Source organism: Sorex araneus, chromosome 10, assembly GCF_027595985.1.
Source record: "Sorex araneus isolate mSorAra2 chromosome 10, mSorAra2.pri, whole genome shotgun sequence".
NCBI classification, from domain to species: Eukaryota; Metazoa; Chordata; class Mammalia; order Eulipotyphla; family Soricidae; genus Sorex; species Sorex araneus.
In genome coordinates this window covers 48,731,834-48,751,004 of record NC_073311.1, presented here as the reverse complement: position 1 = coordinate 48,751,004, position 19,171 = coordinate 48,731,834, and the positions used below count along the sequence as shown (strand labels likewise).

The window sequence follows — 19,171 nt, the reverse complement described above, 5'->3', positions numbered from 1 at the left end:
GGCAAACTACCACCCATGAGCCAACTCTAGTCCACACACTAGTTTTGTTATTAAAGTTTTATTATAACATTGCCCTGAGCATTTGTATATGTTTGATGCTTTCAGACCACAAGGCCAGCACTGTATAGTTTCTGTGGCTTTCAAAGTCTTGAATATTTACCACTAGATTCTTCAATGAATAAATTTTGCCATTTCCAGGCCAAGTAAATGCTTTTCCAAAAATGTTTTAGTCAAATTTTGTGGGTCCGTTGAGAAGGTACGAACTTGGTGGCGCGGAAAAAAAAAAAAAAATGTGTGCTTTGAACTTGAACCAGCCGCAGGATACAGAGCCAGCCCTAGTCGGGCCCGTGCTCGGCTCCGGCCGGCCGGGTTTTCGGCCCGGGCGCCCATGCCCCTGCAGAGCCGGTGGATGTGGAACAAGCGGGAACCAGAGACAGCTTTAGGAATTGGGGTTCCAGCAAGTGCCTGCACCCATGTATGGAGACTGTGAATTAAGCCTTTGCCCCACGCCGGCTAACGGAGGAAAGAACCTTCCTTCTTGGTCTCTCTCCCCTCCGGGAGAAGGCGTGGTGTCCGACATTTTGTGGGTCCGTTGAGAAGGTACGAACTTGGTGGCGCGGAAAAAAAAAAAAAAAATGTGTGCTTTGAACTTGAACCAGCCGCAGGATACAGAGCCAGCCCTAGTCGGGCCCGTGCTCGGCTCCGGCCGGCCGGGTTTTCGGCCCGGGCGCCCATGCCCCTGCAGAGCCGGTGGATGTGGAACAAGCGGGAACCAGAGACAGCTTTAGGAATTGGGGTTCCAGCAAGTGCCTGCACCCATGTATGGAGACTGTGAATTAAGCCTTTGCCCCACGCCGGCTAACGGAGGAAATATATAATTTCTGGCAGAATTTTCCCAGGACTTTATACAGAAATCCAAAACCGCGCGGACGCTGCCGCGTCCGCGCGACTTACCATTTATAATTGTCATCAATGTGAAAGGGTTCCATTTGAACAGGTCAGACTTGGGGGGGAAACTCCAAATAATAACAGTAAGTTTTTGTTGAAATATTGAAGGTTCTTAATGTAACAGCCACCTCTGGACTATGAGCTAAGCAAAAGCCCCACGCTGGCCAACGTGGTGTGGAGTACACCATACTATGAGGCGCAGGAAGGGGGATGAGGGGGAAAAATTAAAAAAAAAAAATGGAAAAGGAAAAAGAGAAAAAAAGAGAGAGAGAGTTATGTCAACTATAGTGAGTTTTGTGTTGAATTATGGAATGTAATCAAGGTAAAGAAAAAATGAAGTGAAATTCATTAGTTATACAGTAGGGGGTTGGGGTGGGGGCGGCGGGTAAACTGGGGTTTCTGGTGGTGGAATTTGGGCACTGGTGAAGGGATGGGTGTTTGAATATTGTATAACTGACATATAAGCCTGAGAACTTTGTAACTTTCCACATGGTGATTTAATAAAAATTAAAAAAAAAAAATGTTTTAGTCAAACTATAATAAAGCAGGGCTGGAGAGATAGAATAGTGGGTAAGGTGTTTGCCTTGCAAACACCCTACCTGGGTTTGATCCCTGGCATCCCATATAGACAGACCCCCAAGTATCGTCGAGTAATGCCTGAGTGCAGAGCCAGGAGTAACCCCTGAGCACCAATGCATGTGACCCAAAAACTAAATAATAATTATTACTACAACAACAAGGAGTAGACTTGCCTTGCCTCCTGACTTCCAGGTATTAAATACAAACTGGAGATAAGTTTAAGATAACACTGCTGTTGTCTTACATGTTATTCGGTTATGTTTTGCTCCAGGCTATTTCATTTATTAAAAAGTTGGGTGGGACCCGTTCAGTTGATGTGATGGCCCATGTCCAACCCAGATCTTGAAAAACATTGGTTTACTGGAAACCACAGTCTATTGCCTTTTACAGTTCTTTTCTTTTTAATTTTTTTTATTTCCCCCCCTTTATTTAAACCCTGTGGTTTACAAAGTTGTTCACTTTACAGGCATTCAATGTTCTAACACCAATCCCACCAACAGCGTGACCCTCCCTTCACCATTATCCCCACTTTCCCAGCCACCCACCAAGAGCATATCCCATTAGCAGGCACAAAATAATTTATTTTATATTGCTTGTTACAACTAAATGGCTGATGGAGTTATCCAAAAATACTTCAGTAAAATAAAAATTTGTTAAAATGGTTATATTTCACCATGGGAACATTAAGTCCTTGTCTGAGGGCTTACTAAGCTGTGGTTGCTAGTCGAGCCTTCGGTTTTAATGTTAATGTTTCTGTTTATTGGAGCTAGTTGGCTTCTGTGTTACTTTCCCATCTGATTTGGGATGCCAGTATTGTAAGAACTTGGAGGTATCACGCTCTGTGTTGCGGTAGCAGCCACATACTCCAGAAACTCCAGAATATTTAACTGCACAGTGAGCCTCCATGGAGGCAGGTGTGGAATGTGGGTGTGGCTACCAGGGCTTCTTCCGGAAGTACTGGTACGTGGGGAAGACTGTCCACCCTCCACTGTAAGAAGACCCTAGAGTTCTCAGCCTAGAGACCGGGTACCTGAAATGTTTAGCAGTTTGGCATTCTGCAGAGCTGGTTATGAGACGGTGGAGTCGGGCTGTTGGCACAGCAGCAGCTGTGGGGGTGTGAGTGTGGCTTGCAGCCTTCAGCAGAGAGGAGACTCGCCCCAACCCTTCCCGAGAGTGCCCCAGTTTTCAGGTGGGAGACCAGTGCATCTGAGAATTTTTGCCCTAGTTGATTTCTGAGATTGAATTGTGCGTCTGTAAAGTTGGGCCAATAAATGAGCTCACAGAGCAGTTGTGGGATGTGCGTGTGGAGTCACTGCTACATCTCTTCAGGAAATCTTTGCTGAGGGCTAGTTTTATGTATGTTTTCAGTACTTTGGCTTTGGGCCACACCCAGTGGTGCTCGGGGGATTGTATGCAGTGCAAGAGATAGAACTGGTGTTGACCACATACACAGCAATGGCCTTCACTCCCACACAATCTCTTGGATCTCTCCTTATCTACTGACAACATACATAAAACTAATAATAGGGGCCGGAGTGGTAGTACAGCACGTAGGACATTTGCCTTGCATGAGGCCAACCCAGGTTTGATTCCCAGCATCCCATATGGTCCCCTGAGTACCGCCAGGAGTAATTCCTGAGTGCATGAGCCAGGAGTAACCCCTGTGCAATGCCGAGTGTGACCCAAAAAGAAAAAAAAACTAATAATAAAGTGTGCTGAAGGGAAGAGAGGACTGGAAGAGGGGGTGAGACCCAGCAAAGGTTGGGGGTCAGAGTCACATCTCATGTTGCCCTCCCAGATTTCAACTTTCTCTTCTGGAATAAGATCAAGAGGAGATAAGGGGGTGAGCACAAGACCCACTGGTGGGTCTAAGGCAAAGTGTGGGCACAAGAGAACTCAGAAGTTAGTGGCTGGGGGTGACTGGAGGACTCAGCCCACAGTGCCCAGCAGGAAGAGAACATCACTGAGCAGAGAAGAAAGCAGGGTTTGGAGCCCTGGCAGGAACCAAGGCAGGATGGAGTAAGAAGTCATGCCAGGAGTTTATTCAGGGCACAAACGAACAAACACAGAATGGTGTGGAGGAGTCTCAGGGGCTTGTCACCATGGAAGGAAACCAGAAGACTGCCTCCTGTAAGGGAATACAGACCCACACTGAAAGGCCAAACCATGGAGAGTGGAAGAGCTCAGTCTACAGGGGTGAGAGCACAGGGTGGGGAAGTGCTGGCTGTGACACTGCTACCCTGCATACTGGTCACTGTACGTGTTCCAAAGCTTCTGGAAGGCACAGTGGCAAGAAGGAATCCTAAAGACAACTGTGTCTTGGGGACACAAAGCCGTGTCACTATAGTGACCCCGTGCTCTCTGCTTTGACGGTGATGGGGGTGGTATAGATGCCCCCCTCCTCATACGCCTGTCACAGACCATAGCTGAGGGGGACATTGCTGGTGACTGAGCTGCCCCTAGAAGCCCCTTCATTTACTTGGCTGAGTTGACTCCCAGGGTAGCAGCTCTGGGAGGAAAGTAGTTAGATGAGCTAGGCTGAAAAGTTCCTGGAGACGGCACGAGAAAGGGGCTCCAAGACTCCGTGCCCCGTGTCCAGGGCCTGCAGGAACCCCATTGTGTGAGATGGAGAGAGCTCCCAGATTCACCAGGGCCATTGGTTACTCCGGGCATTGGAGATCAGAAGGAAGACTATGGTCAGAGAGGAAAGAGGGGAAAAAGAAGTAGGATGAGAGCATGAGGTGAAGGGTAGAGGGCAAGGCGCAGGCTCCTGGGTCTACTCAGACTAAAAAGGGCCATGTTCTAGGAGAGGCCCTAACCATCCCCCCACAGCAACACAGACCTTCAAGAGGGGTAGTCTGGTTTATATAAATAACCCTACAATCACTTCTCCTTGTTATTTATTGATCATTCTTTTTGTTTGTTTTCTTTTTTTTTCTCTCTTTTGCTTTTTGGGTCACACCCAGCAATGCACAGAGGTTACTCCTGGCTATGCACTCAGGAATTACTAAATTACTCAGGGAGGTGCTCGGGGGACCATATGGGATGCTGGGAATCAAACCCAGGTTGGCCACATGCAAGGCAAACACCCTACCCTCTGTGCTATTGCTCCAGCCCCTTATTGAACATTCTTAAAATGCCCCACAAATGCACATGCATGCATACACACACACACACACAGACACACACACTGCCTTTGCTTTCACCAATGTGTTATTAAATGTCATTTTATATCGCTATCATAGATCATGAGTTTCACAGGGCAGGTAACTCCTACTTCACACTGCAGCAACTGTGAAAACGTGAAGGTTCACTTGTGTACCTTCCAAGTCACCCGGGTTCCTCCCCTGCCATGCAGCCCACCATGACTTCTTTCCATCGGCACCCTGGTTCTGAGGAGACTGGGCACCAGTCACCAAACTTGATTTATAAGGAACCTGCCCCTTCTTGTCATCAGCTGCCCTGGCTGCAAAACAACGGGGTTGACCAGATGCCTGACCAGGCCCTCTCAGAGACTAATGTTCAAAGTTGTTATTTTTACCAATGTAGACTCATTGTGAGTGGAAGAGCCCGCATATACTCTCAGCAGTCTCTGTATGCTGTCCTCCCCTTCCTGAGTCCCCCACCCTCTCACCTCCCTCACCCTCTCTCACCCCCAGCCCCCTACTACAAGGTTGATCTGCAGGGGAGAGAGGCCCATAAAATCCCAAAATCAAAACCACATTTTTAACTTCCAAGTAAAACCCTCCAGGATGGTGAGATTGCTCCAAGGGCTGGAGTACATGCCTTGCCTGAGGGACCCTCGTTCAGCCCCTGGCACTGCATGGTCCCTCAGCATTGCCAGAAGCAACCCCCAAGCACCACCGATGTGACCCAAAAACCAAAAATAAAAAGAATCCCCTCCAGTTTTTCCAGACCTCAGCACAGCACTTTGGTGAGAGTGGAAGGGGACACACACACACACACACACACACACACACACACACACACTTCTTTATTGTTCTTGAAAACTGTTTCCAGCAGCCTACAGTATGGCTCTGTTTCACAAGAGAGGCAGCTAGATGCGAATCTCTCCACTTTCCAGCCAGACTCCCACATTCAGTCTCTCCCTCCATTGCCCACCTGTGAACAGACACCAGCCAAATCCTTCAGAAAAGTCAGCAGTTTCTCAGCCCTCCCTCGAGGGGCAGAGTGTGGAGGGAGGGCAGGCAAACGCCGTATTTAATGGGCTTTAGAGTCTGCATATGAGCAAGGGTTGGTGGGTAGATGAATACCCACCTGTCCCTCGGTACCGCCCCCACCCTGTGAAAAACACTGCATAGACTGCTAGAAGAGAGGTCTCCAGGCCCAGGAAATGTTAGTCACCCAGACCCGAAAGGGAGGGAAAGCACGTGAATTACATTGTATGAATCACGTGTCACAAAATCTCCAGACACTTTCTCCATGAAGGTGCTCAGAGATCAAGCACAAACTTCGGCACCTCTGAGCAGGGTGCTATTCCAATTGTTGGACAGAGTTGGCAGTCAAACCACTGTGAGGCACATGTGACCTTCAACCCCATTTTACAGATGTGAAGAGCAAGGTTTTAGAAAGGGAAGAAATTTTCCAAGGTCACGCAGCTAGCAAGAGATCAAGACTGATTCCCAGCAGTGCTCTAGCGGGGGAACAATTCAGTGCCGGAATCATCCCTGAAATTCCCACAAACAAGGCAGGTGATGGCTGGAATCTAATCTCAACCTTGATGGGGCCTTGTCCGAAGGAAGCCCAAGTTCTCAGAGCCCCGTGCGGGGAGATTTCTCAGGGGTAGGAGCGGGTGAGGAGAAGACCAGCCTCTGAGCTCTGGGAGGAGCCTGCTGCCCTGTGCTCCGTCCCCAGAGCCACAGACTTATTCCAAAAAGGTGAGCAGGAGTTAGAAGGAGGTTCGTGGCCAGCCTGGGCACACCTGGACACAGCCTCTAAAATCAGCACAGCTGGGCTGGAGCGATAGCACAGCGGGTAGGGCCTTTGCCTTGCATGTAGCCGACCCGGGTTCAATTCCCAGCATTCCATTTAGCTCCCCGAGCACTTCCAGGAGAAATTCCCGAGTGCAGAGCCAGGAGTAACCCCTGTGCATTGCCAGGTATGACCCAAAAAGGCAATAAAATAAAATAAAATAAAATAAAATAAAATAAAATAAAATAAAATAAAATTTAAAAAATCAGCACAACTGCCCCAAAGAAGTCATCTGATTTTGGAGCCAGATCTGGGCTGGAATCCTGGCTTCGCTGCATCTCGTCCCAGTGGTTTCTCTGAGATCAGTCTCTGTTTTGAAGTAGAACATGGGAGCAGCAACCACTGAGGACTGCTATGGCGGTGATAGAGAAGTTTGTGTTGCTCCCAACTCAGCTGCAAGCTCACAGCAGGGCTGAGATACATGTTTTCTTCTTTCTAACAAGTTCGTTTTATAATTATGTGGTGTGGATAATAATTTTGGCCTTCAAATGCTAAGTTCTGAATTCCTCTGCTCTAGATCATGAGAGGGAAAAAAGACTTGGTAGGTTTCTTGTTGTCAGACCAAGGTGAGAAGTGATATTAATCTATACTCTTCTTAGAAATCAATCTATAGGGGCTGTAGCGATAGCACAGTGAGTAGGGCGTTCGCCTTGCACGCGGCCAACCCGGGTTTGAATCCCAGCATCCCATATGGTCCCCTGAGCACTGCCAAGGGTAATTCCTGAGTGCAGAGCCAGGAGTAACCCCTGTGCATTGCCGGGTGTGACCCAAAAAGCAAAAAAAAAGAAAAGAAGAGAAATCAATCTATAGGTCTCAAATATTTTTTTTTCTTTTACAATGTATTCACCTTTGGGCTGGAGAGATAGTACATTTGCCTTGCACATCGTGGCCCAACCCAGTTCAATTTCCAGTACCAAATACCCCCCAAAGCCCTCCAGAAGCAATCCTGGAGCACAGTGTAACCCTGAGCACAGCTAGTGTGGCCCGGAAACCCAATTGATTGATTGATCAATCGACCAATCAAATGTATTCATCTTTAAATATTTTTGATCATATAAGAATATGCCTGGGACTGGAGCAATAGCACAGCAGGTAGAACGTTTGCTTGCACGCGGCCAAACCGGGTTCGATTCCCAGCATCCCATATGATCCCCTGAGTGCAGAGAGAGGAGTAACCCCTGTGAATTGCCGGTTGTGACCCAAAAAGAAAAAAAAAGAGAATATGCCTGTGCTGTAAACTGCAAATGCAATAGACGAAGTTTGTTTCCCCTGACCTTTCACTCTTAGTCACTGTCACATCTTAAGGGTCAACACTTGTCAATTTAATGTTGGTTCTTTTAGACATTCCCTTTTACACATGTTATGGCGTGCATTGTTCCCCAAAATGAACTGTTATCACAGGATTAGGGCCATAGCTGAAAGTGTTTCTTCAGGAAACTCAATGAACTTGCCTTTAATATCTGCAGAGAAAGATTTTAAATGAATATGTCTGTTTTAAGTAAAACCTCAGTCTTTAAAAAAATATTTAGCCCACTAGGATGGAGTCTATTTGTTCCTCATCTACTGGGTCTCCTATGAAAAAACACTGTATAAATGCTTCCCAGAATTAGGTGTGAGAAGACAAGAAAGTTGTTTCTTGGACAGAACTGGGGCATTTTCCTTGTCCGATGATCCAATCACAGGCAGAAATATCCAAGGCCAGCCAACTCCCACAATAACTTTCCAGAAACTCAGCCAGGTGGAGGGCTGAGGGTGGGGTGCAGGATGGGGGGACCCTGGGGTGTGGTGAGAGTGAGGAATCTAAAAATCTGAGTGCCTCACCTAAAATGCTAAAGAAAAACACAAATTCACGAGTGCAAAGATCTGATGCTTTCTGAACCATACCCGTGACCACCCTCAGCCATTCAATAGAAGCTTCTCCCAGGCCTTGCACCAAACAAAACATTTCCCAGACAGAAGGAGGGTGGCACAAGGCGAAATGAAACTATTTGAGGCCAGGCTTGTGGCTCCGTGGTAAAGTGGGACCCTAACTTCAATCCCAAGCACTCCACAAAGACAAAAACGTGTTTTGAGAAAACTCTTCCTCAGGGGAAGGCAGGGACCTTTCCCTACAGCTGCTCTCACTGGTGCTGATCAAAGAAACTCCTGGTTGATGAATTCAAGATCCCACTGAAAATGACTCCCAGAGGCCAGGGAGATGGCTCAAAGGGTGGAACACACGCCCCGTGCCACATGCTATCCCAGAATATGACCAGTTGAGGCCTGATGGCCCCCACCACTGTGACCATCGCATCTGCAGGTCCAAACACCATCCATCCCGCACACCTGGGCCAGATACCCAGGGTGAGGCCCTGGGCTCCCAAGGACTGCTGGGAAAGATCCCCCCAACTAATTTAATATCTATCATCATCATCATCATCATCATCATCATCATCATCATCATCTTGTTGATCATCAAATTTCTCGAGCTGTCTCAGTAACATCTCCATGCGTCCTAGCCCTGAGATTTTAAATGCTTCTCTTTACTCATCCTTTCCAATGGTGCCACATTGAAGGCTTATTCAGGGTCAGGGGAATGAGACCCATCATTGTTACTGCTTTTGGCATATAAATATGCCATGGGGAGTTTTCCAGGCTCTCCTATGTGGGCAGAAAACTCTCAGTAGCTTGCCAGGCTCTCCCAGAGGGAGAACTAGGCCATAAAATGCTTCGGGAGCTTGGTTTTATAGTCTCTGGATGTTGGCCGTTGGTGGGATTACCTGGCGCCGGGAGCAGTCCCTAGGTGTGACCGCCTAGCTACACACCTAGGGACTTTGGGGGATCTGGGTGAAAGAGGCCCAGTCCCGATCCAAGCAGGCTTGGAGGTCTCAGCCCCGGGTCCTACACACCTGGGTTCCTCTGCCGGTTCCTTCATGTGTGAGGCTCATCCGAACATGTGGAGAGGGGCCTTGAGCATGGCTGTGGCTGGGCTCTGGAGGTCTTCGGCCATGGGAGCTCTGCTCGGGGTGGGGAGGGAAACTGAAGCCCACCCCCTCCAAGGGGCCCCGGGGAAGACAGCCAGGCACTGGGCGGGGGGGGGGGGCGGGCGGGAGGGCAAGAGACTCTCTGCAATTTAATATCTAAACTCTGAAAAATACAGTGGTTGCAGGAGGGAAAAGAATGAGGTAGAACCATAGCACAGCGGGTAGGGTGTTTGCCTTGCACGTAGCCAACCCGGGTTTGATTCCCAGCATCCCATATGGTCCCCTGAGCACCACCAGGAATAATTCCTGAGTGCAGAGCCAGGAGTAGCTCCTGTGCATTGTCGGGTGTGGCCAAAAATAAAATTAAATTAAATTAAATAAATAAATAAATAAAAGAATGAGGTAGCAGGTACTAGCTTGATGGGGCAGGACACAAATGCTGGAGGATTAGGGTGCTAATTGGGGCTGGGCTCTGATGTACACACAGGGGGCATCTGTGCTCTAAAACTGCAAGTCCCTGGCCACCAAGCACAAGCCATCCTCAATAATAACAGGATAAGGATTCACTTGGGGAGGGGTTGAAACTGCCGTTGGGGAAGGGCTGGAGAGCGATGGGACAGCGGGGAGATAATGCAGAAGGGCAGGCCCTGGCCTTTGTTCAATGCCCTGCACCACGTGTGATTCCTCCTGTCAGGGCCTGGTTCTGAGCTTGAGCACTGAGTTAAGAGTAAACCCCGAGCACCCCACCGGGTGTGGGGCCCACCCACCAACCAGTGGTAGATTAGGGATATCTTCTGGGTGGGGCCCAGAGGGGACAGCTCCTTTGGAAGCCTGTTTATCTTTATGTGAATAGTCAAGAGAAAGAGTGAGTAAAGGGAAGGGAGAGGGAGTACAGCAGGGAGGGCACTTACCTTGCACCCAGCTGACCCAGGTTCCTTTCCAGCACCCCACACGGCCCCCTGAATTGGCCAGGAGGGATTCCTGAGCACATAGGCAGGAGTAAGCCCTGCACACCATTCGGTGTGGGCCAAAAACGAGAAGAGAGAGAGAAAGACAAAAGAATGGGACGGGGGCTGGAGCGATAGTACAGCAGGTAAGATGTTTGCCTTGCACGCGGCCGACCTGGATTTGATTCCCAGCATCCCATATGATTCCCTGAGCAGCGGCTGACACGGGTTCGATTCCCAGCATCCCATATGATCCCCCAAGCACCACCAGGAGTAATTCCTGAGTGCAGAGCCAGGAGTAACCTCTGTGCATTGCCAGGTGTGACCCAAAAAGCCAAAAAAGACAATTGATGAATGTAGGCATGCAGACAGAATTGGGCACACATACCCACCCAACACCCACCAACAACCAAGGACCCCCTCGGATCCCGACCTGAAGAATGACTGTCCAGGAAGCAGAGTTGGTGACTCTTTCCTCTGTGTTATGGGTCTCGCTCCCGGTCACCTGGGAAGATTGGGATATCCCAACCCGCCCTGCCAGCATCTCCCCCTCTGTGCGGTTTCTTCCTCCTGACATCGTGTCTTGCCAAGGGAGCCATATTTGCATGTGTTTGCTGACGCTCCCTGGCCCACCAGGCACCCTTGAGCCTGAACTCAGCCAATGCCTGCCAGGCTAGTGACAGCTCAGTGACTTGGCGGTGGAGTTATCACCACTCCGGGGTCTCAGTTCCGTGTCCTGCAGCCACGTATACAAGCTGACAAGGCTTCTGTCTTTTCAGGCTTGTTTTGGGGGACCCACCTAGGGTCTCACTCCCAGCAGTGTTCCAGGTATCAGGGAGGGAATCCAGGGCTCCTGCCTGCCTAGCCTGTGGAGCCCTGTCACCGGCCACCACGGTACTTTCCTGTGTGGCATGAGGACCTAATGGAACGTAGCGCATGAATGAATTACGAGGAACTGGGAAGGGGCCCCTGAGTCGTGAGAGGGCGCTGACACGGCCTGGCCGTGTTCCTACAGACAAGTCTGATTTATCCGTGGGTGAGTCACGTGCCTCCACAGGCCCCTGTGTCTCTCTGCAGCCAGAGGTAAGTGGGTGGTGCTGGCTGGGGGCAGCCTGCCCCATGACTCAGCCCTGAGCCCTGGCCCATCGGGGCCCCCACCCCAGGCCCAGAGACCCTGCAGCTGAATCATGGGGAAGAGGAGGGGGCGGAGGGGTCACCTTGGCTGTGGAGTTTGGCCGGAAAAGCTCACCCTCCCAGGGTCCTTCCAGGAAGAGACTGGACACCTGCCCAGTGCCCTCCCCAGCACTGCCCCCTGCCAGCTCCCGTCCACCATCCACTGAGCTCACCCAAGAGCCAGATGAGGATGCGCAAGGAGAGGAGTAGTTAACGGGCGGGGGGTCAGAGAGAGATAACATCAAGGAAGCTTGCCTTGCATGGAGCCAGCTGGGGTTCAGTCCTCCGTGCCGATGGTCCCCTGAGCACCACTAGGAGTGACCTCTGAGCACAGAGCCAGGAGTAAGCCCTGAGCACTGCCGGGTGTGGCATAAAAGCCAATAAGAATAATAACAACCACAACGATCAGGAGACGGACCCTTGGGAAGAGAGGAAAACTCCTGCACCCCTCCTTTCCCCTCCAGGACTGGGTCAGCAACAGATTATGAGGCTGTGGGTTCCCCCAACCTGGATTTAAACCCCTATCTCTCCACTTAACTAATGGGGACAAGTTTCAGCCCTGGCCCCTGACCCTAGCACTGGGCCTGCACCAGGCAGGACACCTCGGCCACCTCACAGTTGCTGGGAGGCCTGGCAGGTGACAGACCCACTGTCTTCATCTCAAATCCTCCACAAAGGCATGCAGACCTGCCTGCCAGCTCTCTGCATTTCAGTGACTGAAGTGAGCGAGGAGCCGGGGCTGGAAGCTAGCCCGAGGTGCTAGCACGCAGGCCTAGCATGAGCTTTGAGTTCCGAAGTCCCAACCCTGGCACCACATGGTCCCCTGAGCACCTCTGGGTATAGTTCTGATGGTCCCTCCAATGAACCCACATCCTACCAGTCTGAACACTGCTATTCCAGACCTCGGTAAGCCCTCCTAGGAGTGACCCTTATTTAAAAACTTGAAGGATGGGTGGTCAGCAGCCACACCCTCGAAGCCTCTGGTGTGTGAATGACCCAGTTTCACAGCTCTGCAACTAATCTCAGAAGAGACACCAGGCCAGTGAACCTCCCAGGTACACTGGTCTTTGGGTTGAAAACTCTGGGACCTTCTTAGGAGGGGGTCAGGCTGAGTCGCTGCCCTGCTGAAGCCTCAGCAGCCCCCCACCCACACCCCACGCCCTCCAGCATGTAAATGGCCCGGCTTCACAACTGATCTCAAGAATCGCCCCAATTCTATAGCACGATGCTTCCAAATTCCACAATACTGACAGCCCACTTGGAGCACAGCAAATTAGATGAGAAAGTAGCATAAAAGCCACTAAGGTCAGTTATTAAGAACAATAACACAGGAGGTTCAAGCAGCAGCAAGCAGTGAACCCTCAGAGAACTTGAATAACAGCGTTGGGAGATACAACAATTTTCACAAATTGTCTTTTACAGAAATATTTTTCCATCATTCCATCTGCCGTTTTGTGGTAACAAGAAATATCAAATAAATTATTTTGTGCCTGCTAAGAGAACAGGCTTGGAAGGAGGTAGAAAACTGGGGACAACGGTGGAAGGAAGGTCACGCTGGTGGTGGGATTGATGTTGGAACATTGAATGCCCAAAACAACGGTAGTATGAACAACTTGGTAAAATCATGTCTTTTAAATATAGTCAGAAAAAAATTTCAGGAATGGTGCTAGAGAGACAGTACAGCTGGTAGGGCATTTGTCTTGCACATGGCCAAGTGGGATTTGATCCCCAGTACCCCCTAGGGTGCCCCTAGTCCCACCAGGAGTTATCCCCTGAGTAGAGAACCAGGAGTAAGCCCTGAGTAACGCAGGGTGTGGCCTCTCCACCCCCCCCAAAAAAAAAAATGAAGGGAGGAGGTAGAGGGATAGGACAGGGGTTAAGGTGCTGCCTTCCATACGGCCAATACCAGTTCAGTCCCCAGTATCACATATGATCCTTGAGCACTGCCAGGAGTGATCCCTGAGCACAGAACCAGGAGTAAGAGCCCCACTGGGTATGGCCCAAACCCCTCCCCTCAAAGCAAAGGTTTTGAAGAAGAGGAAGAATTTCCCTGGCCTCTTTCTTCCTAACTCCCCTGTCTCCTGCTCCTTCTATTGAAGTCATCCAGCCTTTCTCCCTCCCTTTCCTGGGCTTTACTGCACGCGAGGGCTGTGCCAGGTGTGGACGTGGAAGTCACGGGTCAGGTGGGAGAGTCAGATGGTGAAGATGGGAGCACGGAACGGCCCAGGCATAGCCCGTCAGGAGGCAGGGGGAGAACAGGTGCCCCAGAGAGGAGGAGCTCTCAGGTTGCTCCTGAGCTGGGGCCATTTAGGCAAAGACCAAATGGAAGGGGGTTGACGCGCCAGCCGCAGGAGCCAGGAGAGGAACAAGGGAGAGGAAGCTTCCAGAAAGGACAGCCTGTGCTAAAATCTTGAGGCAGGGAAGGGCCAGGGAGTCTGGATGCTGGGTGTCATGGGATGGGATTGAAGGGGGGGCCCCACCCTGGGACCTCCCTCTCCATGCCTTCACAGATTGTTCCCACAGCCTCAAACATTGCCTCATGAACGTTTTTCCCGTTTTATGGTGTTTACAGATCGAGGGCCTGCGTGGGGCCGCGATGGCCAACAGAGCTCATGGTTTGCTTTGGGAGATTAAGTGAGATCATCGGCATCACGTCTTTAGTCTGGTTCCCAGCATGTAGCTAGCTCACAAGTTAATTTTTTTTTTTAAAAAAATGGTAAGGAGGCTAGAGCGATAGCACAGCAGGTAGAGCTCTTGCCTTACACATGGCCAACCTGGGTTTGATCCCCGGCACTCCATAGGCTGCCCCTAGCCCACTAGGAGTGATTCCTGTGATTCCTGAATGCCAAGAGTAAGCCTTGAGCACCGCCGGGTGTGGCCCAAAACACCAAGTTAAGATGAATGTTAAAGGGTAAGATGTCTTGGAAGGGTGTATGATGGCGCCCTTCCGTCACACTCTCTGTGATTCACCTTGTGCCATTTGAAAGAGAAGAAGCTGGGCCCGCCTATGCTGGCTCCTGGGATCCCACAGTGGAGGAGAGAGTGGCTCTAACCGGTCTTCTGGGACCAGGGAGATAGTACCGTGCTCAGGGCACAGGCCTTGCATACCCCCGGCCTGGGGTCAAGGCCTGGGTTCACTCCCTGGCCCCAAGCATCACTGGGTGTGGTCTGGTGGCCTCTGGCACTGCAGGACCCAAGCAGTTCCACATTCCCAAGTTCCAGCCCTGAACCCCAGACAGGTTGGCCATATTCCCTGGCACTGGCACCCCTTGGGAGGTCTCCCCCAAATAAAAAAGGATAATACACCTAAGTCAATGCATCCTTCTGAGTTCTGGGTCCAGCGGCTCTCCTATTCAGGACCCCCAGAGTACAAGGGTCTGGCAATCACCGCAGTTAAAGTGTGCAGCCCCCCCCCCTTCCTCCATAAGCCCCTCAGCCAAGGAGTGCAGGACCCCTGGTCTATCAGAGCAGCAGCCAAGGGAAGGGAAGGAGGTCCAGCTTCCTGTCTGTGGTCGTTACGGAGATCAAGTGGGGAGTTCTGCCTCGGTCTCCCATCACAGCTGCCCCACACAGGACCCCCTCATTGACTTCTCTGTCCCTGTGTCCATCTCTCCCATGGACCATGATCTTGACAGTGAGCAGGGCAGAGCCTTGTCACTCAGAACTCGAGGCTCTTCTGCTTATTGTGATCCCTGGGCCTTCTCCCACTCCCCAGACACCTTCTCACCCAAAAGTGCCTCTGTGTGGCCAGTTCCAATAGAGTTGGTCTTTCAGAAAGCGTCATGCTGAAAGTAGACGATGGATCAAACATGATGGCCGCTTAGTACCTGTATTGCGAACCATAACCCCCAAAAGAAGAGAGAGAGTAAGGGAATGTGCCTGCCCCAGAGGCAGGGGGTGTGAAGGAGTGGGGGTGACGGGAGGGACCCTGGGAACATTGGTGGTGGAGAATGGGCACTGGCGGAGGGATGGGTACTCGATCATTGTATGACTGAAACGTAATCATGAACATTTGTAAGTTTGCAACTGTATCTCATGGAGATTTGTTAAAATAAATTTTTTTAAAAAATTAACAGTGATGTAAGCTTGCACTATCCCAATGGAATGTGCTAGAGACCAGCCCCTGTTGAACAGGGTCGAAGCAGGCCGCCTCAAAGAACTAAGGAAAATGAGACAGAAACAAGAGGCTCCGTGTAAGGCCAGGGGGCTGACAGCCCCGTGGACCTACAGTCCTGCACGGTCACTATCTATGGCTTAGAACCAGGGGCCCCTAGAAGGACAGCAACATTTTTGGTCCATGGCCTAACTCTCTTAATCTATCCGATGGCATAGTCTTTCATATAGCCAGGGCCTCAGTATATCAGGACAAACATCCTAATAATGGGCTTATCTCAAGGGCTGTTTCCTCTGGAAGGAAGAGCGGAGGCAGCAGATGAGGAGCTGGCCTGTGTGCCTCTCCTCTGCACTGCTGGTTGTCCAGATAGCAAGTTCCTGTTAGCAGCCTGTTCTGCCTTTCTGCTGATCCTCGCTACCCCAATCCTTGGCTCCCAGCGGGGACGGACTGGTCTAAAGCCCCTATTGGGCGCTGGAGAGATAGGACAGGGGTTAAAGCAATTCACCTTGCACACAGCCAACCCAGGTTCAATCCCCAGCTCCGCATATGGTCCCTGGAGCTCTGCCAGGAGTGATCTCTGAGCACAGAACCCTGAGCACCATGGGATGTGGACCCAAATCCCACCACGAATAACAAAAATGATGACGTTTCACTGGGTCTGCTGGAAACCCAAACCCCCAACCATTTCTCAGAACTACATTTCCATGAGTTGCTGGCAGACACTCAACAGGGAAATGGCCCCAGAAGTTTCTGTTCTTCTCTGCAGAGTGGACAGCGAGACTCACAGGAGGTCCACAGACCGGCCCCCCAACCCCGCACCTGTGTCCAGACACCCCCAAAGCAGCACAGTCAGTCTAAAAGTTTATAAGAAACCCAGCAATGTTTGTCCTGTTCTGGACACCAGGCAAATGACCAGCCACGGAGTCTCCCTGTGATTCCACTGTCTCAACCTTGGGCCTTTGCTGGACATGTTTTTTTAATTTTTTTAATTTTATTGAATCACCATGAGACAGTTACAAGCTTTCATGTTTGGGTTACAATCTCACAATGATCAAACACCCAGCCCTCCACCAGTGCACATTCCCCACCACCAATATCCCGGGTATACCCCCCCTTTCCCACATTCCCCCTGCCTCTATGGCAGACAATATTCCCCATACTCTCTCTCTACTTTGGGGCATTATGGCTTGCAACATAGACACTGAGAGGTCCTCATGCTTGGTCCATCATCTACTCTCAGCACGCATCTCCCATCCCAACTGATTCCTCCAGCCATCGTTTTCTTAGTGATCCCTTCTCTATCCCATCTGCCTTCTCCCCTCCGCTCATGGAGCAGGCTTCCATCAGCTGGACACTTTCAACAGTGGCACATCTCTGGGTTCTGGATGGTGGCCGTCCCTGGGTTCTCAATGGCAGGGCTCAGGTGAAAAATGGGGTGGACGGGTCATGAGAGAGATGATGTCCCCTCGACCCTGCAGTGAGGGGTTTTGCGCAGTGCCCAGCAAGCACACACAGCCCATGAGAAAGTCACCACAGTGATTTAAGAATGAAAACAAAAGAAGAAGAAGAAGGAGTCTGTGCATGCCCGGTGCAGTTGCTAAGTGGTAGAACGTAAATATTTACGGAGCTGTTTTACTCTCATGACTTGGTCAATGAACCCCTCGGCATTTCCTTTGGCCCAAGAAGGTGGTCCAGTCATGCCTGAGGTGGACGCCATGAACCCACAGAGTGTGGGAAGTTCTCCACGGGGTGACAGGCGACTCCCCTTTGCCTCTCCTCGGCTGGGGAGACTCAGCTCGGGCACGGACCGTGCTGCCCTCCCTGAGTCTCATGTCCGGGACTAGCTCGGGCACACCTCAGTCCTGCTTCTGCCTCGAGAGCCCCTCTGCCTCCTCCTCACCCCCTAGAACCTGTTTCTGTTTAGCAAAAAAAAAGCCCCCACTGGTGAGCCAGAGTTGGGGTTTTGTTTATTTCAAACTCAGAATGGCCTGAGTCTCTCCAGCCGGTCCCTGATGGCTGGTGATTGCCAGAAAGAAAACAATTGCTCTGAAGTGATGCTTATTATTTGTGGGAGATTGCCTCCCAGCCCTTGTGTTGTTTGTAAATATTCCGGATCAGTCGAGTTCCCCGTGTAGCTATTGGGAGAAGGGGGTACCAAAACAATTTGGGGGCTGGAGCAATGGGAACAGCAGGCAAGGCATTGGCCTCACACACAGCCAACCCCGGTTCTAGCCCCAGCGCCCCAGGTGGTCCCCGAGCCCCACCAGGAGTGATTCCTCGGCACAGAGTCAGAAGTAAGCCCTGAACCCCATTGGGTGTGGCTCCAAACAATAAAATAAAATGAAATGAAATAAACAACTTTGTCTGGGCGGTCATACCAGGAAGCAGCAGACTCCGGAGTGAACTTTCCAGAGACGTTTGATGTTATCGCTCTCTGGGACCATTTATTCACGCGGACAGTTTCCCTCAAGTGGAATATCCGCCCTGCCCATGACCGGGCTCCGTGTCACTGCAGGCATTCAGGGTGTGGAAGATGACCTTCCCGTCCCAAGCTGGAACTCTGGAAAGGAGACCTCTGAGGGGACAGCCAGGAAGGACAATGAACCGTATCCAGCCCTCCTGCACACACACACACACACACACACACACACACACACACATGAACACATGCACGCACGCATGGAGGGAGAAGCCATACAGATGGCAGGAGGGGGGACAGTGTGAGGGGAAGGAGGGAGGAAGAGCACCTGAGGAAGGCTGGGGAGTCCTGAGTTGCATGCCCAGCTTTCGTGCCCGGCTTTGGATCCTGCACCAGGCAAGAAGCTTGGCTTCCGCCTCTGCTGTGGCCGCCCTAATGCCCCACAGCTCTGGGTCCCGAGGTCCATCTGTGATGGCTTTGCAAGTTGGGGCAGGATGGGGCAGCTAGGAAGGGAGAGCATCATCATGGAAGAATGGGGGTCAGAGGTCAGCACCTTGAAGGAAGGGGAGAAGGGACCAGCAGGGGTTGTGGGGGCAGGAGAGCATCCCTCCTGGCCTGTCCAGGCTGTGCCAGCACCCATAGCCCTGTGCTGTGGGGGTGGGAGTGGCTGAGGGGGGCAGCCACTGTGCATCCCGGGACTTCCGGCTGAGAGCCATGGCTAAGCCTCAAGGCTCTCCTGGGTCTATGTCCTTATGCCCCGAACCACCCGTATTCCTGGCTCAGCCCGGTGAACCGTGCGGGTATCTGCCCAGGTCTCTGCCTCCAACCTCAGTTCGTCAAGTGCACACACACACAAACACACACACACACACACACACACACACCAAATACACCACACACTTACATACCATATTCCACACACCACTTACACATACATACCACACATATACACACACTACACATACATAATACATGCCATACACACTCGTGTACATACACACATTAAGACTCCTACCCATACCACACATATAAATGT

At 51.0% G+C, this 19,171-nt stretch overlaps 1 protein-coding gene across 2 annotated transcripts in view; it reads left to right on the top strand.

Moving 5' to 3' along the window:
* Positions 1-19,171, top strand: part of SYN3 (synapsin III) — a 426,161-nt gene that overhangs the window by 388,297 nt on the left and 18,693 nt on the right. The gene's annotated exons all lie outside the window — the stretch shown is intronic.